Source organism: Nomascus leucogenys, chromosome 10 (genome assembly GCF_006542625.1).
Source record: "Nomascus leucogenys isolate Asia chromosome 10, Asia_NLE_v1, whole genome shotgun sequence".
Taxonomy (NCBI): Eukaryota; Metazoa; Chordata; class Mammalia; order Primates; family Hylobatidae; genus Nomascus; species Nomascus leucogenys.
In genome coordinates this window covers 39,217,133-39,236,044 of record NC_044390.1, presented here as the reverse complement: position 1 = coordinate 39,236,044, position 18,912 = coordinate 39,217,133, and the positions used below count along the sequence as shown (strand labels likewise).

General features: G+C 40.2%; 1 long non-coding RNA gene across 1 annotated transcript; it reads right to left on the bottom strand.

Moving 5' to 3' along the window:
* Positions 1 to 334: 334 nt before the first annotated feature.
* Positions 335 to 3,637, bottom strand: LOC115836891. The gene is made up of 3 exons (XR_004031877.1): positions 3,532 to 3,637; positions 1,197 to 1,308; positions 335 to 492 (listed from the first exon to the last, which is right to left on the bottom strand). It is a non-coding gene; the product is annotated as an uncharacterized LOC115836891 (long non-coding RNA).
* Between the last annotated feature and the right edge of the window lie 15,275 nt (positions 3,638 to 18,912).

The window sequence follows — 18,912 nt, the reverse complement described above, 5'->3', positions numbered from 1 at the left end:
GATTTTCATCATATATAGAAACTTCTCAGGTCAGCAAGGGCAGGTCTTATGTGCTGACCCAGGCCTGCTCATAGCAACCACCCCTGCTGGTCTTGAGAAATGAATTTTCTCATCTTCTCCAAAATGGTCCAAAAGTTAATACCTTGTAAGAAATGTTATGAGATAAATAATTCTCGCCTGATGTTTCCATTTGCCCAGAGTCAAAATACATAACCTAATCCCAAGACTCCTAAAACACATGAAAATTAGACCTGTAGTGAGACCACGAGGCATCAGAATCCGTGATCATCCTTCCAAGTTCAGACGATGCTGTAGCATGAACCCACACACAATGTTTGCTTTGTAGGTCTCTACTTTCCAGGAAGCAAAAGGAACAGGAAACCAACGAAATCAGCATTGTTGACCAATTATTCAGGGCTAGTCCTCGCTCTCTTTCTCTTGGTTAGTGGCTATTTCTGGCAGTTCCTAAAACCGAGGCAGCCAATGTCATCACTGTGGAAATATGGATTGTGAGTGGCACTTAGAGAGCAACCATCTGGGGGCTATATATTAACAAGTGCAAGAATGGGAGCAGAAACAGTGTACAGAGACTCAGAATGTGCCAAAAGATGGCAAATCACCCTCTGGGGTCCAAAACAGATCCAACTGAGAGACAGAGAGAATGATTGTCTTCTCCACAAAACTGCATCTCACAGAGCACAGAACCCTTTAGATTTATACATGTGTTTTGACAAAACTGGGTGGTTCCTATCATCTAGGAACACTGAAAGGGTCCCATAGGGAGGCAAACAATTTAAATAGGTCAATTTTTAAAAAATTTTATTATTATTATACTTTAAGTTTTAGGGTACATGTGCACAACATGCAGGTTTGTTACATATGTATACATGTGCCATGTTGGTGTGCTGCACCCAACTTTTAAGAAGTTTCAGCATCCCGAGGTGTCCGAAGTCACACACCAACACCAAACCTTTGTGCACCTGGATGCTACATGTCACCCAAAAAGGTCCCCTACTCAGCTCCCACATTCTGTCCCAGTCTCTAATTCAGCCATCAGAGAGCCAGCTGCTCTCACTGGCCACAATAAAGCCAATTCATGTCAGTTTATTGCTGTTCAATGGATGTTAGTTCCATTTTTCAATTACATGTTTATGTATGTGAATGCTTTCCATATTCACTACCTAAAATTTACTTACTCAGTAATTTCTTAAGATTCCAAGCGTATAGACCATTGAATTCACGTGGTTTGATTACTGAGTAATTCTTAAAGTCTCTTTACTGGAGTATGACATTTATCTAAAGTCAAATCTAGAAAGAAAAAAATATATGTGATGGTAATAAACTACTATTGAAACAGAATCCTAACATGAGATGTTAAACAATAGAGCATTGTAAATAATACCCTTCCCAAAAGGTTCTCTGTGATAGCCGCAGCTAAGGAAAACATATGATAACAATAATATGATTTCCATAACCCAACAGTCCTTTCACCACTTGTTCCATGTGGGGATGATATGCAATAGCTCTGCTCTGCATTTTTTTTGTTAAAAAATAAGTTCTTTCTCACAAATAATAAATTTATAGCCAGGGAATTTCTTTATGACTCAAGCTTTCATTTCTTTAACTTACTGCTTTTAGGGACATAAATTCTATTAGCCTCTGTGTGGAAAGTTCGTTAGGGCAACTTGAGATCAGTGGGAATTGGTAAATGTCTTATGGTTTAAGATGAAAACATGCAATTCACTTAGAGTCTTTTCAGTGCTCTACAATATTCCTGGCCATTTCAACCCAATATCTGAATTCAAACTACTTCAGTCAACATTAAATTAGGCGATGGTCTACATTAATTCATTACATTTGAGTAAAGGAAGATTAGCTGAAAAAAAAATAACATGGCATGCAAGAATGTGTGTCATGTCAACCAGCTGAATATGCATTTCAGAATACCATACCTTTATTTACATTTTAGCAACGGTTTCATTCTTAATACTATTTGTGTTAAAATCAATTCATTCTTCCAGTGCTTGAATACAAATAGGGCCCATATGATAACAGAGATAATCCATGTATATAGCTTATTTTACTTAAGCAAACACTTCAGTGATTTTTTAATCAACACTGTCCAGGCAATTAAATGTTTTCTTTAAAAGAAATTATATGAAAAATACTGGAATTTATCTTGTTGTCTGTACATCAATAGTAAGTTAATAACTTTGAACTTAAAAAATATAAACTGTTATCCCTTTCCTTTTGTTTAGAGACCTTTTCTTTATAGAACATCTACACTGGTACTACGCAAACGGTGTTCCCTGGACGGTGCTGGCCCTGGGTGGACTGGCACCACACTGCAATGAGTTGAGCGAAACTGAGAGTGAGCACTTAGAAACTTTTCTAGTCATCTGACATGAAATTTTTTTGTCCTTTTTGTTTTTTTGAGACGGAGTCTTGCTCTGTCACCCAGGCTAGAGTACAGTGGCATGATCTCTGTTCACTGCAACCTCAGCCTCCCGGGTTCAAGCGATTCTCCTGTCTCAGCCTCCTGAGTAGCTGGGACTACAGGCGGACGCCCTCACCCCTGGCTAATTTTTGTATTTTTACTAGAGATGGGGTTTCACCATATTGGTCAGGCTGGTCTTGAACTCCTGACCTCAGGTGATCCACCTGCCTCAGCCCCCCAAAGTGCTGGGATTACAGGCGTGAGCCACTGTGCCCAGCCTGTCTTTTGAATCTGATATTAAATATGAGAGGCTTGCATTTTGTATGATTTGGGGTGTTTTTAAATTTAATTTTTCTAGAAATACATTTTTGTTACATTTGATTAAAACACCAGTTTATGGCTGATTGGACATTTAAAAACTGGTCCTTTGCCACAGATATTTTTAGAAGCTTGGGTATAAACTATAAAGTGATCTGGATGGTCAGGTAACTGTTTTGTGAATTAAATGTACATTACACACACACACACACACCCCTTATCTATATAACAGAACAGCCAACTCAGCAGAAACAAAGCTCAAAGCTCTGTGAACTCATTTCCTCAGTATCTCCAGATGTGCCACAGCTGAGGGAGTGTTCAGAAATAGGAATGGTTTGATTACATGATTGAAGCAAATGGATTTGTCATGCCTTGATTCTCTTTCTTCCTTCCTTCCCCCTCTCCTTTCCTTCTCCCTTCCTTCCTCTCCATTCCTTCCCTCCCTCCTCCCTTTCTTTCTTCCCTTCTTTCCTCCCTTCCTCTTTTCCTTCCTTCCCTCCCTTCTTTTCTGCTTTTTCCTTTCCTGTATTATCTTATTCTCTGTCTCTAAAGAGAGAGTTAAACCAAGAGCCCACAATCACACACATCAACAAACTACATGAGTCAAATTCACTGAGGAAGAGGAAGGAGAAAAAGAGGTTAGGGATATATGGAGAAGCAAAACCTGCTCAGAAATGCAGGTACATTAGGATCTAGAGACAAGTACCTACATCAAACAAAAGAAACGTTGCTTTATGAATTCCCAGAGAATATATTTTTTTCTGAATTAAACCTACCTGTTATTAGCATATTTTAATTCTCTAGAAAAGGAATTTTTAAATCTGAGTTTCTGAAGAACTCTTCTTGGTTGCTCCCCCATGAAAATCCAAAGGAATTCCTTCTAAAAGTCATGAATGAACATTCCTTTAGACGCTTGGGGAAGAGAACCGGTGAAGCCATTTCCCCTCTGCTCTCCCCTCACCGCAGCTGAAGTGTTGCAGAACACAGGACTTTGCTTGGGTCCAAATCATTTCTCCCAGACTCTGAAATATGGGTGGTTAAAAACAGGATGCCAGAACAACCATATTTCCTCCCCTCATGCTGCCCTTTTACATGTACTCAAGACAATGCAGATTTATTCTGCCTCACCTGTGTCTAATGTTAGACCATGTCCCAGAATGTCGGAAAACTTTTGTGTTTCATTTTACAGTAAAAGAAACGTACTACCCAAGCTCTCAAGAAAACACAAAGAAATGAATCTGTATCCCTTAAGCTTTGCAATTCATTTTTCTTCTTTGTTGGTTCTCGAAACTGAATTCTCTGGGTTGGGGTTTTATACTACAATTTTGTCTTCTGCCCTTTTCTTTACTTCCCCCTTCACTCTACTCCCGCTACCCCCCGCAACCCCTAGGGGCTTTGGCTTCAAATCAAAACAGCTTTCAAGTGGCCAGGACCAAGTTCCAAAGCTTCTATGTTTCCTACAGATTTTCCTTCTTTCCCAGATTTTTCTAAGGCCCACTCTTTGTAGGAAGGCATGCACCTCCAGATAGGGTCCTGACTGTAAGCATTGTGTTGGGCCCCCATTCCAACTGCAGAAGTTTATTTGAAGTATGTTACTCTTTGCCTGCTTCTTAACTTGAGGCCCAATAGTCTTACAATGTCATTTTTTTCCCCCTACTGTAAATCAAGGGACAGCTGTCTTTGGACTAAATTCCAAATAGTTGGTCTGGAAATGAACTTCTCAGTGGGTCCCTCCTCCATTCTGGCTGACATTTCCCCATTAATTTCTTTTTCCCTTTCATCCATTCATTGGCTGATGAGTCTATAAATACACCTCATCTGCTTTTACTTTGCTTTTTAAGAATAAACTGATACCAAACACACTGTCTTAATTACATCCACAGGCAAAGCATAACGAGTTTAAGTGTTGTCACAATATAGTTTAAAAACTTGACATGGTTCATTATGCCAGCTGTGATAAAACTGGGAAATGAAAATCTTAATTTGAAAGTGTAAATGAGTAATTCATCTGAAAAGGTATTTTTAACATTAATAAATGAGAATACCTAGAAACCTACTAAGCAAAGGAAGGGAGTTGAACAGGAAACCGATAAGTAGATTGGTAAAGAAGCAAGGAAACCCGGCCTCCATTCCTCTTGGGCAAAACACCTCTAAAATGAGGCAAGTCAGCCCTCCCAAATTCAGACCAGACCTGGGAGAACATTGTTGCTCATTCTGTTCTTGAGCATTCACATTATGAGGTGGCTGCTGATTCATGAGGATCTGAATTCTAGGGGCACATCAGGAAGGAAGGCTCAGGAAAATTCTGATTTATGCCCAAAAGACAGTCGGTTTTGGAAAACTCTACTTTTAAGATGAAAACAAGATTAAAGGAAAGGATAAGGTAACACATGTTCTTGATATAAAATTACTTCTTTTAAAACCTTTGGTTGTGATGATATGGCTGATAACTTTCCAATAACGGTAGCCCACTGGGATAAATTAGCATTCTGAATTTTGTGAAGCAATCTTTGTTTTCCTGAGGTATTTTCACACAAACACATTCTTAACTGACGGAGAGCAATGGAGAAATAAATATTCATTTTTGAATGGGAAATAAAAGTCAATGGCAAGTTTCTCAGGTAGGAAACTACTATAATCTCCCTGTTTTCACACATAAAGAGCCTCAAGAAAATAGCAGTTAATGTACGCTGAGTAGTATGTGAAAACTGATAGACATATCAAAAAAGTTTTAAGTGAGCCAAAAGAAGAAAAGGCTTACAGATGGCCAGATGGCTTTGACATTGATGGAGTAGTATAAGAGTGATGATCAGATGTTTTACTATTTCTATGAGAATCATTCAAAATAAATATGATTAAACTGTAGAAAAATCAATTTTGGCAATGTATAAGAAGTTGCAGGCTCTAGCTGGAACCCATTCATCACTAGATGAGTTTATTAAAGGAGACTGTGGAAGAATCCTTTTTTGGGTTTTCTTATTTTTTTAGACACAAAGTCCTGCTCTGTCACCTATGCTAGAGTACAATGGTGCAATCTTAGCTCACGGCAGCCTTGAACTCCTGGGCTCAAGTGATCCTCCTGCCTCGGCCTCCCAAAGCTCTGGGATTACAAGCATAAGCCGCCATGCCCAGCCAAGAATCTAGTTTTTTAAAAAAAGCTCAGGGAACAGCATGTTAATACTAACTCTGTGCTAGGCATTTTCACATAAATATCTTACTGACTCTTTGCAGCAACTCAGCAATAGGCATTAACTCTGTGCAATAAGACGTACAGATAATCTCCAATTGTCATGCATTCAACTTCCATATATCATGTGTGGACAGCTATACACTGCTTACTACATACTAAAACCACCCTTTTATACATCAGTTTTGATGAACAAACTTTTTGAGGGCCCTAGTGGCTGCTTGCTGGCTAATAATTCCGTTTGACAGCCTTGTTTCCAGATAGACAATGCTGTGGATTCACCAAACCATTTAGTTTCTCCCCTGGGTGCATGGAAAAACTACATCTCCTAATCCTTTTGCATCTAGATGGCATGTTGTGACAATTGATGGCCAATGAAGTGTAAGCAAGTGTCAAGTGTGTACTTCTAGCCCTGGCTCTTAAAAAGACCCATGACAGGCCGGCATGGTGGCTCACACCTGTAATCCCAGCACTTTGGGAGGCTGAGGTGAGTGGATCCCTTGAGCCCAGGAGTTCAAGACCAGCCTGGGCAATCTGGCAAAACCCCATCTTTACAAAAAATACAAAAATTAGCCAGGCATGGTGGCATGCACTTGTAGTCCCAGCTACTAGGGAGGCTGAGGTAGGAGGATTTCTTGAGTACAGGAGGTGGAGGCTGCAGTGAGCCCTGATTGTGCCATTGCACTCTAGCCTGGGTGACAGAGCCAGACCCTGTCTCAAAAGGAAGAAGGAGGAGGAGGAGGAGGAGGAGGAGGAGGAGGAGGAGGAGGAGGAGGAGACGGGGAGGGGAAGGGAGAGGAAGGAGGGGGAAGGGGATGGGAAGGGGCTGTGAGAATCCCTCTCTTTGCTCATTGGCTGCTGAATAAAGCAGACCCAGCACAGGCCTCCTTGGGAGGCCCTGATGGATAACAGAGTCTCTGAGGGAAGATGCCAGGACACCTGAGCCTGGCAACTGAAAGAAGAGCTGCCCAAGCAGGATCAGCCCCAGTGGACTCTCTCTCTCATTATCTATCTATCATCTATCTATCTATCTATCTATCTATCTATCTATCTATCTATCTATCATCTCTCTATCTCCCTATCTATCTATAGATTAGATAGAGAGATAGAGAGATTTTTTTTGAGACAGGGTCTTCCTCTGCTGCCCAGGCTGGAGTACAGTGGCATGGTCATTGTTCACTGCAGCCTCTACCTCCTGGCCTCAAGTGATCCTCCCACCTCAGCCTCAAGTAGCAGGGACTACAGGTGTGTGCCACCATGCCTGGGAAATGTTTTAATTTTTTGTAGAGACAGGGTCTTGCTATGTTGTCCAGGCTGGTCTTGAACTCCTGGGCTCAAGTGACCCTCCTGCCTCAGCCTCCCAAAGTCCACTGGAATGGACTTTTTATGAGAAAAAAAATTAAACTAAATCAGTGAGATTTGGAATTTGTTTGTAACAACAGTAATTAACAGTAACTACCCCTAAGAAATAACTTCTGTGAATTCAGTGATCCAAACAAAGATTAATATTTGTGCAATTATTTGAATATTTTACTGTAATTTGTCATAATTTTTCTATTAAAAATTGTGAAAATAGAATAATAAAGGTTTAAATACTAGTAACAGGAGTATCATGAACTTAATATAATACAGAAAGGAATAATAGTTATTAGACATATTAAAAGTGATGTCTCTAACCTCAGCCAGGCGCTCACTTAAGCATGTTGACTACACATTCGGTTATAAAGAAACATAAAATTAGAGAATGTGTGTGAGATGCTAGAATTCTAATCATTCAACTATTGTGTCTAAAAAGCAAGACTTATATCAAAACAGGATCCCTTGCTTCTTTTATATTAAATCCATTGTTTCATTGTCTTACAATCAACTTGCAGGCATGTTTTCAGGATCAAAAGACAAAAGTGTCTATTTTCTTATTTTAAAATATAAGAATATTAAAAATCAGAAAAGTTGAACAATTCCCCCAAAGTCTTGTTAATAAATAATAGAATTAAGATGCATTTCAAGACTGGCGTCAGCCTAAAGCCTTATTCTTTTCATTATACCTCACTGCCTCTCATCTCTGTAAAAAATTAGGATGTCTGCCTGTCTTTGAAGAACAAAATATATAAAATGATCTTACAGCGCCCCCTTTGAGCACTTTGATTCTATGATAAAGACATTTCCATCATTTCCTGATGTTGTGAATGCAGGAGCCTCATGAAAAATGTCCCTTTACTACAAAGGTTGGCAAGTGCTCAAAGATATGGCTTTAGTCAGCCATGCCATGCTGTCTCTACTAAACAGCATTATTTCTAGGAAGAATTTCTATTACTTTAAAGTGGAAAATAAAGTTACAACAACATTAAAGAGTATGTTACAGTTCCATGCTCTGTTCTGTTGGCAGAAAACTTGGTCTCTGCACCAGCATTCTGCCCCAACTGGCCATGTCTCAGGAGAAAAGAATTCCTCTCATCTCTCTACAGCAGCCTTTTCTGCTTAACTCAGACCCCCACCGAAGCCGGATGACAAATACAAAAGGTTTCTAAAGACAGAAATGGCAAGGAGAGAGCTTGGAGACACCCTACCTCTTGAAAAGAAGAAAAAATAAGTAAATAGTTTATTATCATCATGGGCCTTGGAATGACATCATAAGACCATCCTTTGTCACCTCTGCCATTTCAAAGCCAATGTGTATGAGCTATTTTAACTGAAAAAATCATTTTTCATTGACTATCCAACAACTTTGGCTTTATACACTATTTTGAGAACCCATTTTTATAATAACTCAGTTCCGCCGCCTTTTGGACTCATTCGAAAGTGCATGTAGTGGTCAGACTTTTGCTTGTGAGTGATATCAATGTGAAAAGAAGCTTTAATAAAGTTGCCAGCATCCATGGACCTCTGTACCCATAACAACTTCCATGGCTTCAGTTCTGCTAAAGGTTTTGCTTGATGGGTATTTCCTATGAAGCTTCTCCTGCTTTCCCACCCAGAGCACTGTTCTATAGCCCACACAGGGCCAGAAGCAGCCACTAGGAGAAATTATTGGTCAGGCAACCCTCCAGTGCCGCAAGCCCAGCCCTCCCTCTTCATGTCCCTGAGCTGTGTCCAAAAATAGAAAATGAGACATGATGATGGATTGAGAGTAGGAAGAAGGGAGGGATCTCAGGGTGAGTGTTTAAGTCAACACAATGGAATTCCACCAGCAAAGGCTTGCTGCATAAATCACCCTTGAGAGAAAGTTGGGCACGCTGGGAAGTGTGTAGGGGCTTCCAGGCAAGTGGTGGATGGGCACTATCAGGAGGCACACCCAGAAAGAGGTGGTGCAGTGTAGAACAGGACTTCTCAAACTTGAATGTTCCCATGAATAACCTGGAGATCTTGCTAAAATGCAGGTTCTGACTCAGTTGTCTGAGGTGAGTCCTGAGACACTACCTTTCTAGTAAACTTTCAGTTGACAATAGTTTGAGGAGCAAGGATGCAGAAAGTAAGAACACAAAGTCCAATTTCAGAACCTATGAGCTGTGAAACCTTGAGCTTCAGTGTTTTTATCTGTGAAATGGAGATTGTTTTAAGTACCCTTGTATCAGATTATTGTGAGCATTAAGTGACATGATGTCATTCACCTGGGACATAATAAAGAATTCAATATGTTGATCGCCATCAATATTTTATTTTTACTCATTTGAGCATTGGGGCAGCTTCCAAAACATTGATCGGTTGATTTGATTTTTTAATGGTGAGACGAGGTGTGCAGAATGAAATGAAGTCCAGGGTGGAGGGATAGGAGGAGGTGGAGGAAGTGGGAAGAAAAGCAAGCCTTGGAAGGAATAAAAAGAAAGATTCCCCCTTTCGGCCGGAACCACCATCTTCCAGTAATTCACCAAAATGACAAATACAAAGGGAAAGAAGACAGGCACCCAATATATGTTCTCTAGGCCTTTTAGAAAACATGGAGTTGTTCCTTTAGCCACGTACATGCAAATCTGTAAGGAAGGTGATATTGTAGACATCAAGGGAATGGGTACTGTTCAAAAAGGAATGCCCCACAAGTGTCACCATGGCAAAACTGGAAGAGTCTACAGTGTTCCCCAGCATGCTGTTGGCATTGTTGTAAACAAACAAGTTAAGGGCAAGATTCTTGCCAAGAGAATTAATGTGTGTATTGAGCACATTAAGCACTCTAAAAGCTGAGACAGCTTCCTGAAACGCGAGAAGGAAAATGATGAGAAAAAGAAAGAAGACAAAGAGAAAGGTACCTGGGTTCAACTGAAGCCCCAGCCTGCTCCACCCAGAGAAGCACACTTTGTGAGAACCAGTGGGAAGGAGCCTGAGCTGCTGGAAACTATTCCCTATGAATTCATGGCATTATAGGTGTTTAAAAAAAATAAAAGACCTGTAAGGACTGTAAGAAAAAAAAAAAGAAAGATCCCTACCTATACCTTCATCATTCATGTTCAGACAGAAAATTTCCCAGTGACAGATGCATCGCTGTGAAATTACATTAAGAGACGTACTTCCTAGGGAAGCTGCGGGACATGCTTTGTGGTTTCTTCATCTATTACAAAAATAAAGGCATTGAAGTAAGCCTGTAGCTACCAAAGTACCATGTTGCTTTAACCCACATGTGACTCTCACAGAACTTTTTTACATTAGGGATAGCATAAACTTATCTACTGAATTAAACAAAGTAAACCAAATTATTTTTGATGCAAATACAGAGTACTCCACCAAAATTTTGGTCAAAGTGCTTAACTCTTAAACCTTTCTCCAGTGCTCTGAGATTACGAGGGGCACAAGTGAAGAATACCTAAAATTGTAATTGCACCCTGGTGGCCCAACAGCTGACTATAGTCCATGGAGTTTCGGGTTTTGGTTGATTTAAATTAATTGCTACATTTAAATAAAGGAAGAGTTTGGCTCAATTCCCTCCCAGTAACTAGAAACTGAAGTTGAGTAATGGATACTGCTTTTAAATGAGACATGCACTCTACAGTTTGTGACTGTTCCCACTATTCCTTATAAGCATACACAGACTTTACTCGTTTACCTTATCAATCTAAGCCTGTGTAGAGAGTTGAGTTTGTCACTACTGACCTAAGAAGAGGTGGTAAAGAAGCAAAGGATTTCTTCCTAGAAGGATGAATAAATGCAAAAGAGATGAAAAATGAGGGGAAACCCCATTTTTTAAATATTTACTCACATATTTACCATTTAAATGCTCTTTATCTCTTTCTGTAGGTCCACGTTCCCATCTAGTATCATTTTCTTTCTGCTAAAAGAACATTTAACATTTCTTGACGATCACACACCTTTTATTGACCTGAAAAAAATTTTATTTTGCCTTTATCTTTAAAAAAATATCTTCAGTAGGTATAGAATTCCAGGCTGGCAGATTTTTGTTTGTTTTTCTCCAGGACTTAAAAGATGACCTTCCATTGTCTTTAGGCCTGCATGGTTTATGATAAGAAGTCTGCTATAATTCTCAAGTTTATATCTCTGTACATAATGTATCTTTTTCTCCCTGGCTGTGATTTAGATTTTCTTTTTGGCATTAATTTCAGAAATTTAACTATGAAGTGCATTAGTGTGATTTTTTTTTATATTACTGCTGTTCGGAGTTTGTTGAGCCTTTTCAATCTATGAGTTTACATTTTTTATAAAATTTGTATAATTTTCAGCCACTACTTCTTCAAATAGTGTTTCTGTTTCACCCGCATCACATTTGTAAGACTCCAATTACACATATGTTGCATGGCTTTATAAGATCCCAGAGTTCACTGGGGCTCTCTGTATGTGTGTGTTTGCTTTTAGTCTTTTTTTTTCTTTTTTTTTTTTTTTTTTTTTGAGATGGAGTCTCACTCTGTCACCCAGGCTGGAGTGCAGTGGCACAATCTCGGCTCACTGCAACCTCCACCTCTCATATTTAAGCAATTCTCCTGCCTCAGTTTCCCAAATAGCTGAAATTATAGGCACCAACCACCATGCCTGGCTAATTTTTGTGTTTTTAGTAGAGATGGAGTTTCACTATGTTGGCCAGGCTAGTCTCAAGCTCCTGACCTCAAGTGATCCACCCTCCTCAGCTCCCAAAGTGCTGGGATTACAGGCATGAGCCACTGTGCCTGGCCTTTTTTTTTTTTCCCTAACCTGTGCTTCATTTTGGATAGTTACTATTGCTATGTCTTCAGGTACAGTGACTTTCTTCTGCATAATATAAGATGCTGGTAATCCTATCTAGCTTATTTTTTATTTCATATTTCCATCTCTATAAGTTTCATTTGGGTATTTTTAATATCTTTTATTCCCTATTCATAGTGTTTATGTTCTCTTTTACATCCTTAAGCATAGGATAAACTTTGTTAAGGTCCTTGACTACTAATTCCATTATCTCTGTCATTTCTTGATCTATTTCTACTGGTTAATTTCTCTCGTTATAAACCATATTTTTACACTTTCTGGTATATCAAAATTACTATTTGAATTACAGATATTGTTAATTTTATTTTGCTGGGTGCTGGATTGTATTCTCTTCTTTAAGGAACATTGGATTTTGTGGCAGATCAGTTTGATTCATGAAAGGCTCATTTTTACATTTTGTATGGTGGTTCCAGAGCAGCTTTTATTATAGGACTAATTTACTCCACTACTAAGACATGGCACATCTGAGGACTTCACCCAATGCACCACGTATTTTGAGGTTTCTTCACTCAGGCTGGTAGAAACACGAAGTATTCCCAGTCTTCTGTAAGCTCTAGGTATTGTTCAGCCTGTGCTTTCAGGGAGTTCTTCAATGCAGTCTTCATAGTGTCTTCACGAGCACGTGCAGATCAATAAAACTCATCCAAAGACATGGGGTAAGTGCTCTGCAGATCTCCAGAGCTTCCTTTCTATCTAGTTTCCTGTTTCTGGTAATCTGCCCTGCAAATTCTAGCCTCCTTAGTCTCCCCAGACTTTAAACTCTGTCTCTTCAACTTAGCAAGACCACTGGGCTGTTTTGATTATTCCACCATGGGTAGTATCCTGGAAACTGCCTCCAGGTATAAGGTGTGGCAATCACAGGGCTCATCCTATTTATTTTCCTACTCACAGGGATTAAAATCTTGTTGTCCAATGTCTGACGTTTTGTCTCATTTCTAACTGTTTACAATGGGAAGACAATTGCTGTAGCAGTTAATCATTGATGGTCAGCAGCAGAAGTTAGTGTAGTTGCTAGAAAACCAAGGCAAGGAGAGCATTTCAGGCAGGGCAGGGATGATTACATAAGCCAAGGCAAATAGGTGAGAAACAGTAATTATGAGTATCAGAAAACAACAATTTGGTGTTGCTGCACCATAAAGCTAAGGCTGGAAGGGACTGGAAAAATATGAGGCTGACGCTGGCATCCAGGGCCAGAATTTGAGGCTTCTGGCGTTATGTGATTAAGAACTATGGAACAGGAAGAAAAACAATAGTCAAAGAATTAGGAGACCTGGGTTCAGGTTCCAGTTTATTATTAGCCGTGTAACTTTGAACAACTCTTTTGTGCTTTAGTTTTCTCATTTGTAAAATAAGAAACCTTCATTAGTTTTTGCCCAAGACTATATTTCAAGGTAAAATTTTCATAGCTGAGTTCAGTGGAGGTGGAGGACCCTTTGGGCTGGGGTCTTCAGAGAAAATAGATTTCTAATAACAAGTGTTTACTGGATACCTGCTACATGCCAAGACGTGTGCCCAGAGCTTTAAATACATAGTTTAGTCCCTACAACGACGCCCTCCGCCAGCCACCCATCCCACAGATTAGGCAACAGGGAGGTTAATAATTTGTCAAAGGTCACATGGCTAAAAAATGATGGTAACAGGATCTGAACTCAAGTCTGAGTAATTATATTTTGCTGCTCCTCTCTTGGGCCAGATATCACTATTGTCTGTAAAGCTCCTTGGGTAATTCTAATGTGCATCCAGGGTTAACAGTCACTGATTAGAAAGGTTAAAAGCAGGTTTGAGACAACAACCTTAATAATTGAACAAGTAACACCTTGAATAATGCCTCCCCTCCCTAATTAAGTCAATTTGCACACACAGTGATTGTACCTATACTCCAGCCCAACCCCTATAAAGAGCTGAGAATGGGTGGGTGACTCTGATTTTCTGGAACAGGATGTCTTCAAGAGGTGACCTCCTCATAGAGCGAGTGGTCAGTTGTACTATCTAATCTTCTTTGTGCTTTTTGCAACAGTACAGATTGACTAAGAAGATATTAATATTTATTAATGTTGGGGCAAATTGATGCCACATTTTATGCAATTTAATTTACGGAGCATATTGATGTTATAACATTTTACTGTAACAATAGCAATTGAAACCCTACTAGGGTCCATGTACTGTGCTGAGCACCTGTATTATTTCAGTTAATTCTCACAACAATCTCATGAAGTAGTTGCAGTTATTGTTCCCGTTTTACAGAAAACTGAGACTCTAAGTTACACAGTGAGGAGTGCAGAAGTGAGCCCAGGCAGTATGGCCCCCGAGCCAAAGTTCCTAGCCCTTCACTGTGGCGCTGCACTTCTTATAGTGGCTACTGGAGGGAGGAAGAAGGCATTTTTTTTCTTTTTTAGTTGCAAATAGTGAAACAAGAACAATCAAAGGGGCTAAATAACGTTCTATCATCCTTTTAAAACATAGACTAGAATAAAAAATGAAACTCTTGATTCCCTGAGACTAAAACCCTTACATTCTTCTGGTCTCTTGTAGGTGAAACCTCATTTTTGGCACACGGGTCATTGCTCAAAAGCAATGCGTGCCTTTATCTTTTTGATCTGTGTGTGGTCTCACTAATGTACGTGTGTTATGGGCCGTGCCACAAATCTGGCACCGCCTTCACTAGTAACGATTTTACTACGCAGACCACGTTAACATGAAGAACCTGGAACAAAGAGAAACTCTGACTAGGAGCATTGTTTTCACGGGGAAATGGGCTACATGATATATCACCCACTGATAGGAAAAACAGTTTTAAAACATTTTCTTTTTAGGGTGAGAATTGCCAGTGTCTAAATCAAAGATGAATACTTAAAAGATCTAGGGACATGAGAAGCCAATAACAGCTTGGATGATAATACAGAAGCCTCCATTCAAATCTCCTGGAAACTTGCACCCAGTTTTAAGCAAATGAGCACAAGTGTGTCTCTGATTGAGACCAAATGTTTTGGAATGCAATTTTACCTTAGACAAGTCTTGGTTATTCAACAGATAATAGGTTTTGGTGAACTTCTCTATGGGACAAATAGACATTTTTCCAACAGCATGTGAAGTGACCTTTTCACACTTCTAGGGGAAAAAGGTACGGGAAGAAGTGGCTTGCTGATTAGGAAACCTTAGTAGCCTCTGATCATAAATTTTGCCCAGCAGCAAGATTGGCAGTGACAACAGCGTACATAAGAAAAATGCACAGATGACTCCATTGTTTAATTTAGATTGTTAGTTTCAACTTCTCTCAAGCAAAAAACAACTCTTTGAGCTTACTACGAAGTATGAAAATTAACATAAATATAATTCCACACATACTCCCAGCTCTAAAGAGGTGTTTACAAAGACTGCAGAAAAGCAAGCCAGATCAAACATAATAGCAAATTGGAAAGTAGCCTGGAATTAACAGTGGATTGATGAATCAACCTCACATTTTTATCATTTTTCACTTAAGAAGCTTTGACCCAGTGTAAAGATTATTTATTCTCTCAAACCCTGTGCATAGTGAGTGCTGCCCTGGGGTATATTCAGTATCAGAATTACTGTGGAAGAGATTTCCCCACTGGGCAGGAGTTTGGACTAAATGATTCTAGATTTTGGGTAGAACATGCTGAATTTGTAGATAACAGGTCTGCTCAAGGCCTGAGGAAATCGTGCAGCCAACCTCGAGCCATTGAAACACTTCCAACAAAGTTTCTAAAGTAAAAACATTGAGTACCTCCCGGGTTTGTTCCAGTAAACATTGGCCATGTTGGGGGCAGGTGGGTAATGGAGTCTAAACATCCCTGGACACTGTGCCGCAGATTCTCTCAATGTTCTCTGTGGTCTGCCAGTGACGGCTAAGTTCCTGGACTCCATGCATAAAATGTGGGGTCAGTTTGCTCCAACATCAATGGAGCGGTGTCATTTGTCTGGGGTAAATACCCAAGATTCATTGTCTGATAGCCACGGAAAACTAGGACACGTACACACAAAGAGTCAGGTTCAGAGTGGAAGTTTAATACGCAAAAGAAAGAGACGAGCTCTCTCTGCTGCAGAAAGAGAGGTTCTGGAAAAACAGGTTGCCACTTCCGTAGCGAAATGCAGAAGGTTTTATTGATGAGCTTGAGGAGGCCGTGTCTGATTTACATTGGGCACAAAAGATTGGTGTGACCAGGTATGCCATCTGCATAGTGCACAAAGAAGTGGACCGCCGCACCCTAATCTTTTATTATGCAGATGGGTTATCTACCTGGCCGGTGCCATGTTGCCTGGTTCTTTACTGCACAGGTGGTGACAAAGAAAAGGGAAGATGAAGACTCCATGTTGAACATACCTGGCTTCCAGGTAGCCCTACTCTGTTGGCACAGCTGCTGTGTCCGCAGCTCAATTTTTCAGGCTGCTGTTTGTTAGAAAAGAAGTGATTTGGGGGTTGCTTTGTGTTAAAAGGGAAGCCTTGCCAAGGACTCTCTTACCCTCACTATCTGCCTAAATAATTTCTTTCTATTTCCTGTATCATTCACACATATTAATTTATATCCAGTCAATATATACTTTGCAAAAAGCACAAAGAAGACTAGATAGTACAACTGACCATTGGCTGAACTAAGAAGGTTCCTTGAGGAGGTCACTTTTTGAATGTATCCTCTTCCAGAAAATTAAAGCATTACCCACCCATTCTGGTGGCTGGGCTGTAATATAGAAATAATCACAGCGTGTCCAAATTGGTGTCCCTTTGGCAACTCAAACCTGTAAGTCCAGGTTTCCTACCCAACAGGTAGGAGGTCTTTGCTGGGTCTTTAACCTGTGGGGGCTAAGGCAAAGTGGTAACCATCTGCAGCAGAACAACAAGATGCTTCTGGCCCCAGGAAAGACATTCCAACAACTGCTGGGCAGGCCCCTGCCTGCATCATTTTAACAGCCGGACTCCCATAAGGGTGTTTCCCAGCCCATACTGGAGAATCAAAGAGGATGTGATCTCAGCTGAAGCCTGACAGCAGGACTGAATCCATTGAATTTCTTGCATTAAAACTTGAAAACCTTCTAAATACATTCATGTGAACATTTTCTTATGGTCCTGAGTTTAAAAAAATAAATCATTATTAAAATAAAAATCTTAATAACTGCCTTAGTCCTCTAAACTGGTAGCATGAGTTTTATAACTCCCTCTGTAACAGACGTGGGACCTCCAACTTACTTGGAGTCTTACAGAGAGCCTTGGACTTTGCTGCCACCAGAGTACCGCTGGTAGCTGCAAGCGTAAGAGGACGTGATTCATCCTCCACTCCCTGTGCAGACGATCTGGCAGGGTTGTGAGAGAAGTGCTGTCTGTCCAAGCCGCTGATGAGAGCTTTCCTGTGGGTTTCATCAAAACTGAAGCCAAGTCCAAAGGGTTATGTCAAGAAAATTGCATTAGACAGTGCCCTTTCAACATCTAAATGCCCATGCCTTTAAAACCCTGAATAGAATTGATGATATTTCCCTCTGAAGCTATTTGCTCATGAGAAACATCAGGAAAACCATCTTTCTTTTCTCTTTTTGGCAAGAGAAGCATTGGATGCAAAGGACAGGCAAGAATCGGTAGGGAGGATATACCGCTAACGGACAGCATTAACAAGACAGCACAAAAGTAAGGATGTACTGTTGTGCTACTCTTATTTTTGGCTTTCAGTGATAGCAATTGGAAATAATTAAAATAAAATAAATACAATCAGTGAGGGGGAGAATGGGCCAGGGGTGGAATGTGGAAGAAATTCCCTTTCTGGTGCTCTCCTATTGCTGAGCAGCTAGAAATTGCTTCAGAACATTGCTTCTGCCTTTCCAGGCCACATCCTCTCTCTTTTCCTTCTATAGGCAGTAGAGTGAAAGGGTGAGGGAAAAGTCGCCGGCTTTAGAGAGACCTGAGTTCTAGGCCCAGATCTGCCACTACACTATTTTTAATTGTGTTTATAATCTTGATTGGTATTGACCAAATAATTTATCAAGTACTTACTGTGTGCTGGGTACTCTCCTCCAGGCTTCAAGTCTATTAATTTAGTTAATTATCACAATGATGATAAGTACTTATTTTCACACCATTTTATACATGAGACAGCAATTAAGTCACTTGCGCCATGTCACACAGCTCAGAATTGGAGGACCTGGGATTCAAACACACAAAGTCTGGCCACAGAGCACAAGCTCTTAGTGACTACGCTATCTTTCAAGTTATCTAAGCCCATTTTCTCATCTTAAAAAATATAGCTTATAAGCCTCATAGAATTATTATGTTGGTTAAATGAGATAATGCATATAGGCTGGGTGTGGTGGCTCACACCCATAATCCCAGTTACTCGGGAGGCTGAAGCAGGAGAATCACTTGAATCCGGGAGGCGGAGGTTGCAGTAACCCAAGATCACACCATTGGGCTCCAGTCTGGGCGGCAGAGCGAAACACTGTCTCAAAACAAAACAAAACAACAAAAAAGAGATAATGCATATAAATTTAGCACAAGGGCCTGGGGTATAGCAAGCACTAAAAAGATGTCAGATATTATTTTTTGACTTTCCCTGTCCTTTTAGCCCAGACCCCCAGAGGTGGAACCAGCAGGGAAAACTTGAAGAAATCATGCCAGTTTCTCTTCTTCCCCACCCAGGGAGTCCTGTGTTCATATACTGTTGTGCTACATAACTAATACTTGAAGGAATAAAAATGAGGCCATTGAGTGCCAATAATATGTTAGGCATTATACAAAATTCGTCATTCTACAAAACCTGTTTTCTTCCCAAGCCTACTCAATCTCTGC